Below are 11522 nucleotides of genomic sequence, written 5' to 3' on the forward strand. Positions count from 1 at the left end.
AGCACCTCCCAAATCCGCGACTTTTAACACCTAGAAGGACATGGGCAGCAGGTGCATTGTAACTCCATCACCTCCAAGTTCACCTCCAAGTTACACCTAACTCGGGCGTTCCTTCATCGTCGCTGGGTACAAATCCTGGAACTCCCTCACTAACAGCACTGTGGGAGCACCTTTGAGACGCTCCTTAAAACCTTTCACTTTGAGCAAGCATTTAGTCACCTGTCCAAATATCTCAGCGGTTCAAGAACGTGGCTATCCACTACATTCTCAAGGGACAATTAGAACGGACAATAAATACTGGCCTTGCCAGCGACGCCCGCATCACATGAACAAATTTTTAAAAAGAGAGAGACGGACGGACGGACGGACGGAGAAGCGTTTAGAGGGACTCCTCAAGGGTTAAAAATGTGCTTTTTGTCTGTGTTTCCTCATTCTGCCACGTGGTGACTCTGTTGTCTGCTCCGACCAGGACAAAGCAGCTCGCTTGATTGGCACCCCATCCACCACATTGAACATTCACTCCCTCCACCACCGCTGTACCGTGGCTGCAGTGTGTACTATCAGCAGGTGCATTGTAACTCCATCACCTCCAAGTTCCCCTCCAAGTTACACACCATCCTGATGTGTAAATAAATCGGGCGTTCCTTCATCGCTGGGACCAAACCCTGGAACTCCCTCACTAACAGCACTGTGGGAACACCTTTGAGATGCTCCTTAAAACCTATCACTTTGAGCAAGCATTTAGTCACCTGTCCAACTATCTCAGCGGTTCAAGAACGTGCTATCCACTACCTTCTCAAGGGGCAATTAGCGACGCCCGCATCACATGAGCGAATTTTAAAAAAAGAGACGGACGGACGGAGAAGCGTGCAGAGGGACTCCTTAAGGTTTAAAAATGTGGTTTTTTTAGTTTCCCAATTCTGCCACGTGGTGACGCTGTTGTCTGCTCAGTTACAGCAGGCGCTCGGTTCTGCCAGAGATGCCTGCAGCGGTTCCCAGTATTGGACAATGCAAGTAGTCCTGCCTTAAAACCAAGGACCTGGGGAGGCAAACTCGCTTAGAGACAGGTATATTCACTTTAGTCCGATGCAAACAAATGGACATAGGAACCCCAAACCGAAAAGGACTGAGGCCCCACCAAATTCCCCTTCTACCATCGTGGCTGTCACATAAAAGAACAATATTGGAGATGGTGACGAATCATAGCAATACTGTCTGCGGACTGACAGCGTCAAAAATCATTCGGCCTTTTCCCACTTAGAACCTTGAAATTAACCAGGTATCTGAGACCAACCCAACCAGTTGTCTACTGATTTGTGACTTATTTAGGTTTCCATATGACTCTGGAAAAGCAGGAGTAAAGTAGTATAATGTTCCTTTTAAATCCATTTTTATCTAGATTCTGCAATATAATTTCCTTTACAATTCTCTTACATTCTCCATTAATAACAATCAGATAGCGAGTTAATTGTTGTTTTAAAGCAAAATGCTCAATAGTTGCCAGCCGTGGCTCAGTGGGCAACAATCTCGCCTCTGAGTCAGAAGGTTGTGGGTTCACGTCATGCTCCAGAGACTTGAGCAGCTAATTCCAGTGCTGCACTGAGAGGGCGATGCACTGTCGGAGGTGCTGTCTTTGGAATTGACACTGTTTTCTCTGAAGATCACGGTATTACTTGAAACATGATCAGCATGTTGTCGGAATATTCAGTATTTCATTCTAAATACCGTGACACATTGTTGTGCATTTTAGTTTCATCAGATTCTGCACAAAATTAGCAACCGTTATCAGCCAGTTGGTCGCCAATACACAACATTATCAGAGCAGAGGAGATCCAGCACCGATCACATGTTGGCAGGGACAATGGGTGGTCCCCAGGCCAGAGAGGACAGCAATAGCACTGGGGATAGGGTGAAAGGAAAGTATAGAGTTTATTTTGGGGGCTTTGAATCAGTGACTGTTACAGACTCGCTTGCTGCAGCTGGAGCGTAACTCGGGCGTTGCCCGTAGGGCCAGGAACTTCTGGTCAACGACTCGCCATTCTGCTTCAAGACGGAAGATTATATTTTCGGATTCCGTTCGGCAGCAGCCACTTCCCTACCCTCAGTCGATCGCCCTGCCGATCCAGCTCCCCCAATTCCCCGTTCCACACCAGCTTCATTCAGCCCGGCTTTACATCCATCAGGTTTCTGCCTCAAGAAGCGCTTACCCCCCGCCGCTGACCATGGACTTCCTGTTTTCGCCCTCACGGGAATTCTGGGCAAAGTCTCCCTCCTCAGAATGAACTCCCCCCGCACTGGGAACGGGGCCCAGTTTGTGATGTTCCTCAGTGAGCGCTGCACAGATTGCACCAACACCCCACACTCTCTGCTCCTTAATGAAGGCGCTGAGCTGTTTATATTCAGTGGGTGGACGTTTCCGCTAAAACCGCAGGCAAAGCAAGGTCACAGGGAATAAAGTTAAGTGTCGATCCGGGTAATATCTCCAGAGGAATGCCAGGCTGTGGTCCCTGGAGGGAGAGACTCTATCCCAGTACAGGTTGGGCGGGAGTGATATGTTGGTGCACAAATTATTAAGATCGAACTGAAATGGAAACGGTCAGAAGAAAACGAGAATGCAATGAGGCAGATTTCAGTAAAACGAGTAGCGAGCTCGCTAAGGTGGGATAATAGAAGAAAGATAGATACACAGAAATGAACATCAAAAATGGGATGTTTTAAAATCTGATTCGAATTATGTAGAATAAGTATATTCTGTTAAAACAGAAGGCAATTGCTAGTAGTTTTAGAAGTCCATGGAAAAATAATAATAATAATAAATTAAAGCTCAGATTGCAAAAGAGATGATCTTGTTGGAAATACTTTATGGTTATGGTTGAGGATATAATACACATGGTTGATGGGACAATACACGGAGTTCAGGAAAGCCTTGCTAAGGTATCACACAGACGATGACTAGAGAAGTTTGTGAGATATGGGATTCGTGGAGGATAGCAAATTGGATTAGAAATTACTTCGGATAAAATCAGAGAGTAGGAATTAATGGAAGGTTTTCACGGTGATTAGAGGTGTGCAGTGGGGTCCCACTGTGTTTCGTTCTGCGGGGTAGAATTAATTTGAGACAAGACCAAAAGAAGTGGTGAAGGGTTAATAAGAAGGGTGAATGGTCAGAATTTTGTTGGACAGAATGATCTGCCAGTAAGTGTGGGCTGAGACAGCGGAAGTAACAGAAGGAATTATTTCCGAATGGAAGTTAGTTCGGTATGGTAGAAGAGCAGAAGGATGTGGGGATACAGGTTCACAGAGCATTAAAGGCAGCTCCACGTGTTGATAAGGCTGTTAAAAACAAGTAGGATACTCGGATACACAGGATTATATAGGATATATGACACTGAAATAGGCCATTCGGCCCAACCCGTCCATGCCGGCATTTATGCTCCACTCGGGCCTCCTCCTTTCTTTCCTCATCTAAATCTATCACCATAATAGGTTGTATCACAAGAGCTATAGCATACACAATGCAAGAGGCAATGATGCAGTATTAGGCTCCACACCAGAGTGACGATAATCTAGGTTGAATGCGGAGACACCACAGATCGTCTCGGATGCTGCCTGGAATCAGGAAATCTAAATATCAAGAAAAAAACAGGGTCAATTTTCTTTGGAAAAATTCAATTTATGGTGCAACATGATACAATATCATGGACTTATTTAAGTGGGACAAGGTATGTAGAAACAAACAATGGAGCCACTGAAGAGATCGTAAAGTTTCTGTTTAAAGAATAGACTCAGTCGAGAATATTTCGTGGACTTTATGGGCTTTTTGAGGGTATTATTCCTGTGATGGGATCACCCTGTGCAGATAAGTGAAAACTCTGGTGTTGTTAAAACTCCAGAAACCGCATGTCAGTTAGCTGTGACAAAAGAAATGTCAGTCATCCAGAAAGGGTTTGCCCACCAGTCCCAGCTAAAGGAAGGGGGCCATGAATATTGACAAAAGAGCTGTCGGCCAGGAAGCCGGGGCACTGACAGAGCCAGTCTAACATGCAAAAGCACTTCTCACTTGCATCTCAGAATGAAAGCGGAACAATGATCCCACTAGCCTGGTCAGCCAAAAAGGAGCCAGGTCTTTCCCAACACTGAGACTGAGAGAGATGCCCAGATTAAGGGCCATTGGCCCAATACACATGGGTTGGATGGCCCATCACTGACTAGTACCCGTGCTTAGAAACAAAAGGATTTTCAAGATTGGCGAGAAAGATAGGGGCTGACACAAGTCCCATAAAGACAGGTTCTTTCCACTTATTTTTAGTGAAGCTTGGAGCTTGCAGCTTGCTGCTTGTATCTAGAGAGAGCTCTCTCTTGACAGGATATCGCACACGCACCTGATGGACGTGCTCTCCAAGATGGGATTTTTGGAGGGTATCCGCAATTGGATCTAACTGCTCTACACAGACATCGGTAGCACAGTTCTAATCAACAGGTGGGAAACTGAAAGCTTTTCGATCAGGTCTGGAGTCAGGCAAGGTTGTTTCCTCTCCTCTGTTTTGTTTGTGTGCTGTATTGAGCCCTTTGCCGAGTCCATCAAGAAGGATGCGGGCATTAGGTGAGTGACAATCTCAGGCAGTGGAGGCACTCAGGTCAAGACCTCCCTGTACATGGATGACGTCACCATATTTTGCTCGGGCCCGCAGTCGGTCCGCGGATTGCTCACAATCTGTGACCGGTTTGAATTGGCCTCGAGAGTGAAGGTAACTCGCAGCAAAAGCAACGCCATGTTCTTTGGAAGCTGGTCTGATGGATCCTTTATTCCCTTCACCATGAAGTCAGATTACGTGAAGGTGTTGGGAATGTGGTTTGGAGTGGACAGGGCATGCCTCAAAAACTAGATGAAGCGTATCACTAAAACATAAACTGGGATGGTGGAAGCTGCGCTCACTCTCCATTGCAGGAAAGAACCTGGTCATCAGGAGTGAGGTGCTCTCAGTGTTGTTGTACGTGGCACAGGTCTGGCCCATACCCAGCTCCTGTGCCGTGGCAGTCACCCCAGCCTTCTTCCATTTTGTCTGGAGATTGAAAATGGACCGTGTCCACAGAGACACGATGTTCAAATCTCTGGACAAGGGGTTAAAGGATGTTCCGAATGTAGCCCTCATCCTGATGGCCACGTTTGTGTGCGGCTGCACCAAGCTGTGTATATCCCTTCGTATGCAAACACCAAGTGTCAGAATGTGCTGATATTCTATCAGTCCCCGCTGTTGTGAAGGATGGGTCTGGCCAGGCTGCCGCGGAATGCTCCAAACATTGGACCATGCCTCAGCACCTGTCCTTCATGGAAAAGGTTTTCAAGAAACACACCTTTGATCACAACGCCATGAAGCAGTAGTTGGCACGCAAGGTCCTGGAGGCCCTACAAAAGAAGGAGATGATGGATCCTGTCGGACTGTTCCCTGAACAGACGGTCGAACTCGTTTGGCTGAATGTCTCATCGCCAGAGCTTTCACACAAGCACCAAGACGTAGCTTGGTTGGCGGTGAGCAGGGCCCTACCCGTCAGATCCTTCATGCACAGCCGGGGTTTCAGAGACACGGCACTCTGCCCCCGAGTTGGCTGTAGTGCAGAAGAGACTGTCATCCATCTCCTTTGGGATTTTCCCTTTAGAAGGCAGGTCGGGAAGGAGATTCAGTGGTTGCAGTCGAGGCTCATCCCAAGCAGCTCTGTAACACAGCTCTGTGCTCTGCGGACTGTTCCCAGGGACGCACACCGAGGCAGACATCATCTGCTGCAGGAGAGCCATCAACTCGGTGAAAGACGTACTATGGTCTTCCCGAAACTTGCTGGTCTTTCAGAGGAATGAGATGTCCACGGCCGAGTTTTTCAGACTGATGCAATCCAAGGTCCAGGAGTGCTGAGCGATGCACTAAAAATTGGTACATTCATCGCAAAGTCACGAAGGGCCACAGTTTAAAGATATCCCACCATGGTAAACCCAGGGGATGAATACAGACGCCCCTCGCGCTGTAATTGTTAATCTGTTTGTAGACATAGAGCACCATGTACTGAAAAACATCTCTGTTGTGCCATGTATAATGAAAGTCTTTGTACTGTTTAGCAACTTGTAAAGAAATGGAAATGTATTCTCATCCATTCTGTGTACTGCTTTCATCTGCATAGTGCTACATGTAACGTGATTCGTGATCAGTATGGAAATGTATCCTGGAATGTAATGTAAACCTGTTCTCATCTGCTCCATGCAATAGCCTTATTTGCACAGTACTACATGTAATGTGATTTATGGAATGTACTAAACTGTACCTTGAAATGAAATGTGTGCGAGTGCATTGTATGGAATTGCTGTCGGCATCCAAACGAATTATAGGGAATTACTGAACCCAAGGTACTGAGCTATTTTCGAGTGAATTGTGAACATTTTATATGAATAAAGCATATTTTTCAAACAAGAAGAGAGAGCTCTCTTTCCCTCTCGCTCCACCAAGATCAATGTACCTGAGGAAGAAGCTGCTGTTCCGCAGACGAAGCCATCGAGACTGAAAACCAGCAGACAGTAACTTCCCACAGCTGAGCTGAACCCAACTGTGGGTGTAGTGGTGAGCACGATCGCGAGTGTCCCAAGCCGGTAACCAGAGAGCGAGGCGAGCTGTGCGGGTTGTAAAGAGCTCAGGGTTTTCTCAGAATTGAAGCTTTTCAGGGCTATTCTGAGGAGGAAGCTTCGACTGGGTAATTTGTTGGTAGGGCTCGAGTTATAATCCACCAGGGAATAACTGCATGTTACTAGGTCTCGTTTCTGCACTATATGTATGCTGTTTGTACCTGGATTTTATTCTCCACCAAGACAGTGATTTCATTTAGCCAGTGTATGTTAGACCAAATAAATACAAGTACGATTTTTCACCAGAGCCTTCCTGTCCGTGACACATTTCATGTACACTCTGAATAATAATTCTCGGGTCCAGAACTTTCGTAAGGCTATTCGAACCGTCCGTCTAGCGATTGGGCTACGACCAAAACTGCTTACACTACTTCTCACAAAATTTAGGATGTGCAAAGAGTTCAGATTTCGAGGAGCACAGAAATTTTGGTGGGTTGTGTAGCTGGAGGAGGTTGCAGAGATAGGAAGGGGAGAGGCCACGGAGTGAGTTGAAAACAAGAATGAGAAGTTTAAAATTGAGGTGTTTCTTAACCAGGAGACAGTTTGCGCCAGCGAGCACGGGGATGATGGATGGATGAGACTTGCTGTCAGCTAGGAAATTTGCCTCCGAGTTCTGCATGAGCACACATTTATGGAGGGTGTAAAATTGCAGGCTGTCCTGGAGAGCATTGGACTAGTCAAGTCCATAGGTAGCAAAAGCATAGATGAGGGTTTCAGCAGCTGATGTTGAGGCAGGAGCTGAAACGGGAGATGTTATGGAGGTGGAAATAAGTGCTGTTGATGATGGCGTGGATATGTGGTCAGAATCCCATATCGGGGTCAAATAAGACGCCAAGGTTGTGAGCAGCCTGGATCAGCCTCAGACAGTGGCCGAGGAGAGGGGTGGAGTTGGTGTCGAGGGAACGGAATTTGTGACGGGACCAAAGAAAATGGCTTTGACCATCCCAATATGCAGTTGGAAGAAATTGCTATTCTTCCACTTCTGGATATCGGACAAGCACCGTGACACATCAGAGACATTGCTGGGGTCGCGAGGTGGAGCTGGGTGAGGTCAGCATACATGACGTTGTGTTTTCAGATGATGTCACCGAATGGCCAGCATGTATTTAAATAAAACAAGGTACTACTTTCAGAAATGAGACTGTGTCTTGCTCCTCCATCCGTCTCTGTAACTCTGATATCTCTCGATTAATACCATTTAACTTCTGTTGGGTTACACTGAGGTTTTTCTCCATTTTATCTAGAATATCCCTCTCTTGTTCCCTGAGATCGCGGATCAAACGCTGCTCCCTCTCACTGAGAATCTGGTGCATTTTAGCGAAATCGGATGCGATGTGGGTCTGCAGACTGCTCGACTGTTCCGACCAAATGAAATGTGAAACATAATTAATGTACCGCGATAAACGGAACAAAACTAACCGAGATCCCAGAGAACCAGCAGAGGGAGACATAGAAACATAGAAACATAGAAAATAGGTGCAGGACCAGGCCATTCGGCCCTTCGAGCCTGCACCACCATTCAATATGTTCATGGCTGATCATGCAACTTCAGAACCATTCCCGCCTTCTCTCCATACCCACGAACCCCTTAGCCATAAGGGCCATGTCTAAATCGCTCTTGACTATATCCAACGAACTGGACTCAACAATTTTCAGTGGTAGAGAATTCCACAGGTTCTCCACTCTCTGGGTGAAAACGTTTCTCCTCATCTCGGTCCTATATGGCTTACCCCTTATCCTTAGCCCGTGTCCCCTGGTTTTAGACTTTCCCCAACATCGGGAACATTCTTGGTGCATCTAACCTGTCCAGTCCCTTACCCTAACTCCGGAAATCTGCTGTTCCTGCCGCCGTGCGGTGTCCAGAGCTGAATCCTTTCTCTTTGTAGCCGATTCCAGGGATGATTTCAGTTTATCCTGCAGTTAGAAAGTAACTGATTGTAAAGTTTAAACACAAGATGTTTAAATGTTGCCAGACATTCTACCCTCCATGTTACCCTGTACATCTGTGCAGCCTCCGTCAGTCCCATGAAGTTATGGGACTTGTGACTCCACCCCTCTGTCACGACCAGACACTTCACACAGATCAGTCGCTTGTCAGTTTCACAAAAAAGCTTCCTGATGTTCCTCACAGCGATGTTTACTGTCCTTATCTTTGGCATTCACGGTTATTTTTCGAAGTTTCTCAGCCAGATTCACCAAGGCCCGATTTAACTAAATAGATGTTAACAGATATGATGTGATTGAGATTACAGAGACGTGGCTCCAGGATGATCAGGGCTGGGAACTCAACATCCAAGTGTATTCAACATTCAGGAAGGATAGAATTAAAGGAAAAGGAGGTGGGGTAACTTTGCTGGTTAAGAGGAGATTAATGCAATAGTTAGGAAGGACATTAGCTTGGATGATGTGGAATCTATATGGGTAGAGCTGCAGAACACCAAAGGGCAAAAAACGTTAGTGGGAGTTGTGTACAGACTTCCAAACAATAGTAGTGATGTTGGGAGGGTATCAAACAGGAAATTAGGGGTGCATTCAATAAAGGTGCAGCAGTTATCATGGGTGACTTTAATATGCATATAGATTGGGCTAACCAAACTGGAAGCAATACGGTGGAGGAGGATTTCCTGGAGTGCATAAGGGATGGTTTTCTAGACCAATATGTCGAGGAACCAACTAGTGGGGAGGCCATCTTAGACTGGGTGTTGTGTAATGAGAGAGGATTAATTAGCAATCTCGTTGTGCGAGGCCCCTTGGGGAAGAGTGACCATAATATGGTGGAATTCTACATTAGGATGGAGAATGAAACAGTTAATTCAACGACCATGGCCCATAACTTAAAGAAGGGTAACTTTGAAGGTATGAGGCGTGAATTGGCTAGGATAGATTGGCGAATGATACTTAAGGGGTTGACAGTGGATGGGCAATGGCAGACATTTAGAGACCACATGGATGAACTACTACAATTGTACATTCCTGTCTGGCGTAAAAATAAAAAAAAGAAGATGGCTCAACCGTGGCTATCAAGGGAAATCAGTGATAGTATTAAAGCCAAGAAAGTGGCATACAAATTGGTCAGAAATAGCAGCGAATTCGGGGACTGGGAGAAATTTCGAACTCAGCAGAGCAGGACAAAGGGTTTGGTTAGGGCAGGGAAAATAGAGTACGAGAGGAAGCTTGCAGGGAACATTAAGATGGACTGCAAAAGCTTCTATAGATATGTAAAGAGAAAAAGGTTAGTAAAGACTCACGTAGGTCCCCTGCAGACAGAATAAGGGGAAGTCAAAACGGGGAATAAAGAAATGGCACACCAATTGAACAAGTACGTTGGTTCGGTATTCACAAAAGAGGACACAAACAACCTTGCGGATATAAAAGAGGTCAGATTGTCTAGTAAGAAGGAGGAACTGAGGGAAATCCTTATTAGTCGGGGAAGTGTGTTGTGGAAATTGATGGGATTGAAGGCCAACAAATATCCAGCGCCTGATGGACTGCATCCCAGAGTACTTAAGGAGGTGGCCTTGGAAAAACCGGATGCATTGACAGTCATTTTCCAACATTCCATAGACTCTGGATCAGTTCCTATGGAGTGGTGGGTAGCCAATGTCACCCCACTTTTAAAAAAAAGGATGGAGAGAGAAAACAGGGAATTAAAGACCGGTCAGCCTGATATCGGTAGTGGGTAAAATGAAGGAATCAATTATTAAAGATATCATAGCAGCGCATTTGGAAAGAGGTGACATGATAGGTCCAAGTCAGCATGGATTTGTGAAAGGGAAATCATGCTTGACAAATCTTCCGGAATTTTTTGAGGATGTTTCCAGTAGAGTGGACAAGGGAGAACCAGTTGAAGTGGTGTATTTGGACTTTCATAAGGCTTCCGACAAGGTCCCACAAAAGAGATTAATGTGCAAAGTTAAGCACATGGGATTGGGGGTAGTGTGCTGACTCGGATTGAGAACTGGTTGGCAGACAGGAAGCAAAGAGTAGCAGTAAATGTGTACTTTTCAGAATGGCAGGCAGTGACTAGTGGGGTACCGCAAGGTTCTGTGCAGAGGCCCAAGCAGTTAATTGTACATTAATGATTTAGACGAGGGGATTAAATGTAGTATCTCCAAATTTGCGGGTGGCACTGAGTTGAGTGGCAGTGTGAGCTGCGAGGAGGATGCTATGAGGCTGCAGAGTGACTTGGATAGGTTAGGTGAGTGGGAAAATGCATGGCAGATGAAGTGTAATGTGAGGTTATCCACTTTGGTGGTAAAAACAGAGAGGCAGACTATTATCTGAATGGTGACAGATTAGGAAAAGGGGAGGTGCAACGAGACCTGGGTGTCATGGTACATCAGTCATTGAAGGTTGGCATGCAGGTACAGCAGGCGTTTAAGAAAGCAAATGGCATGTTGGCCTTCACAACGAGGGGATTTGAGTACAGGGGCAGGGAGGTGTTACTACAGTTGTACAGGGCCTTTGTGAGGCCACACCTGGGGTATTGTGTACAGTTTTGGTCTCTTAACTTGAGGAAGGACATTCTTGCTATTGAGGGAGTGCAGCGAACGTTCACCAGACTGATCCCCGGGATGGCGGGACTGACATATCAAGAAAGACTGGATCAACTGGGCTTGTATTCATTGGAGTTCAGAAGAATGAGAGGGGATCTCATAGAAATGTTTAAAATTCTGATGGGTTTAGACAGGTTAGATGCAGGAAGAATGTTCCCAATGTTGGGGAAGTCCCGAACCAGGGGTCACAGACTAAGGATAAGGGGTATGCCATTTAGGACCGAGATGAGGAGAAACTTTTTCACCCAGAGAGTGGTGAACCTGGAAAGTTTCTAAAATTCACTAAATATATTTCAAAA

The sequence above is a fragment of the Pristiophorus japonicus genome, chromosome 19 (genome assembly GCF_044704955.1).
Source record: "Pristiophorus japonicus isolate sPriJap1 chromosome 19, sPriJap1.hap1, whole genome shotgun sequence".
Classification (NCBI taxonomy): domain Eukaryota; kingdom Metazoa; phylum Chordata; class Chondrichthyes; family Pristiophoridae; genus Pristiophorus; species Pristiophorus japonicus.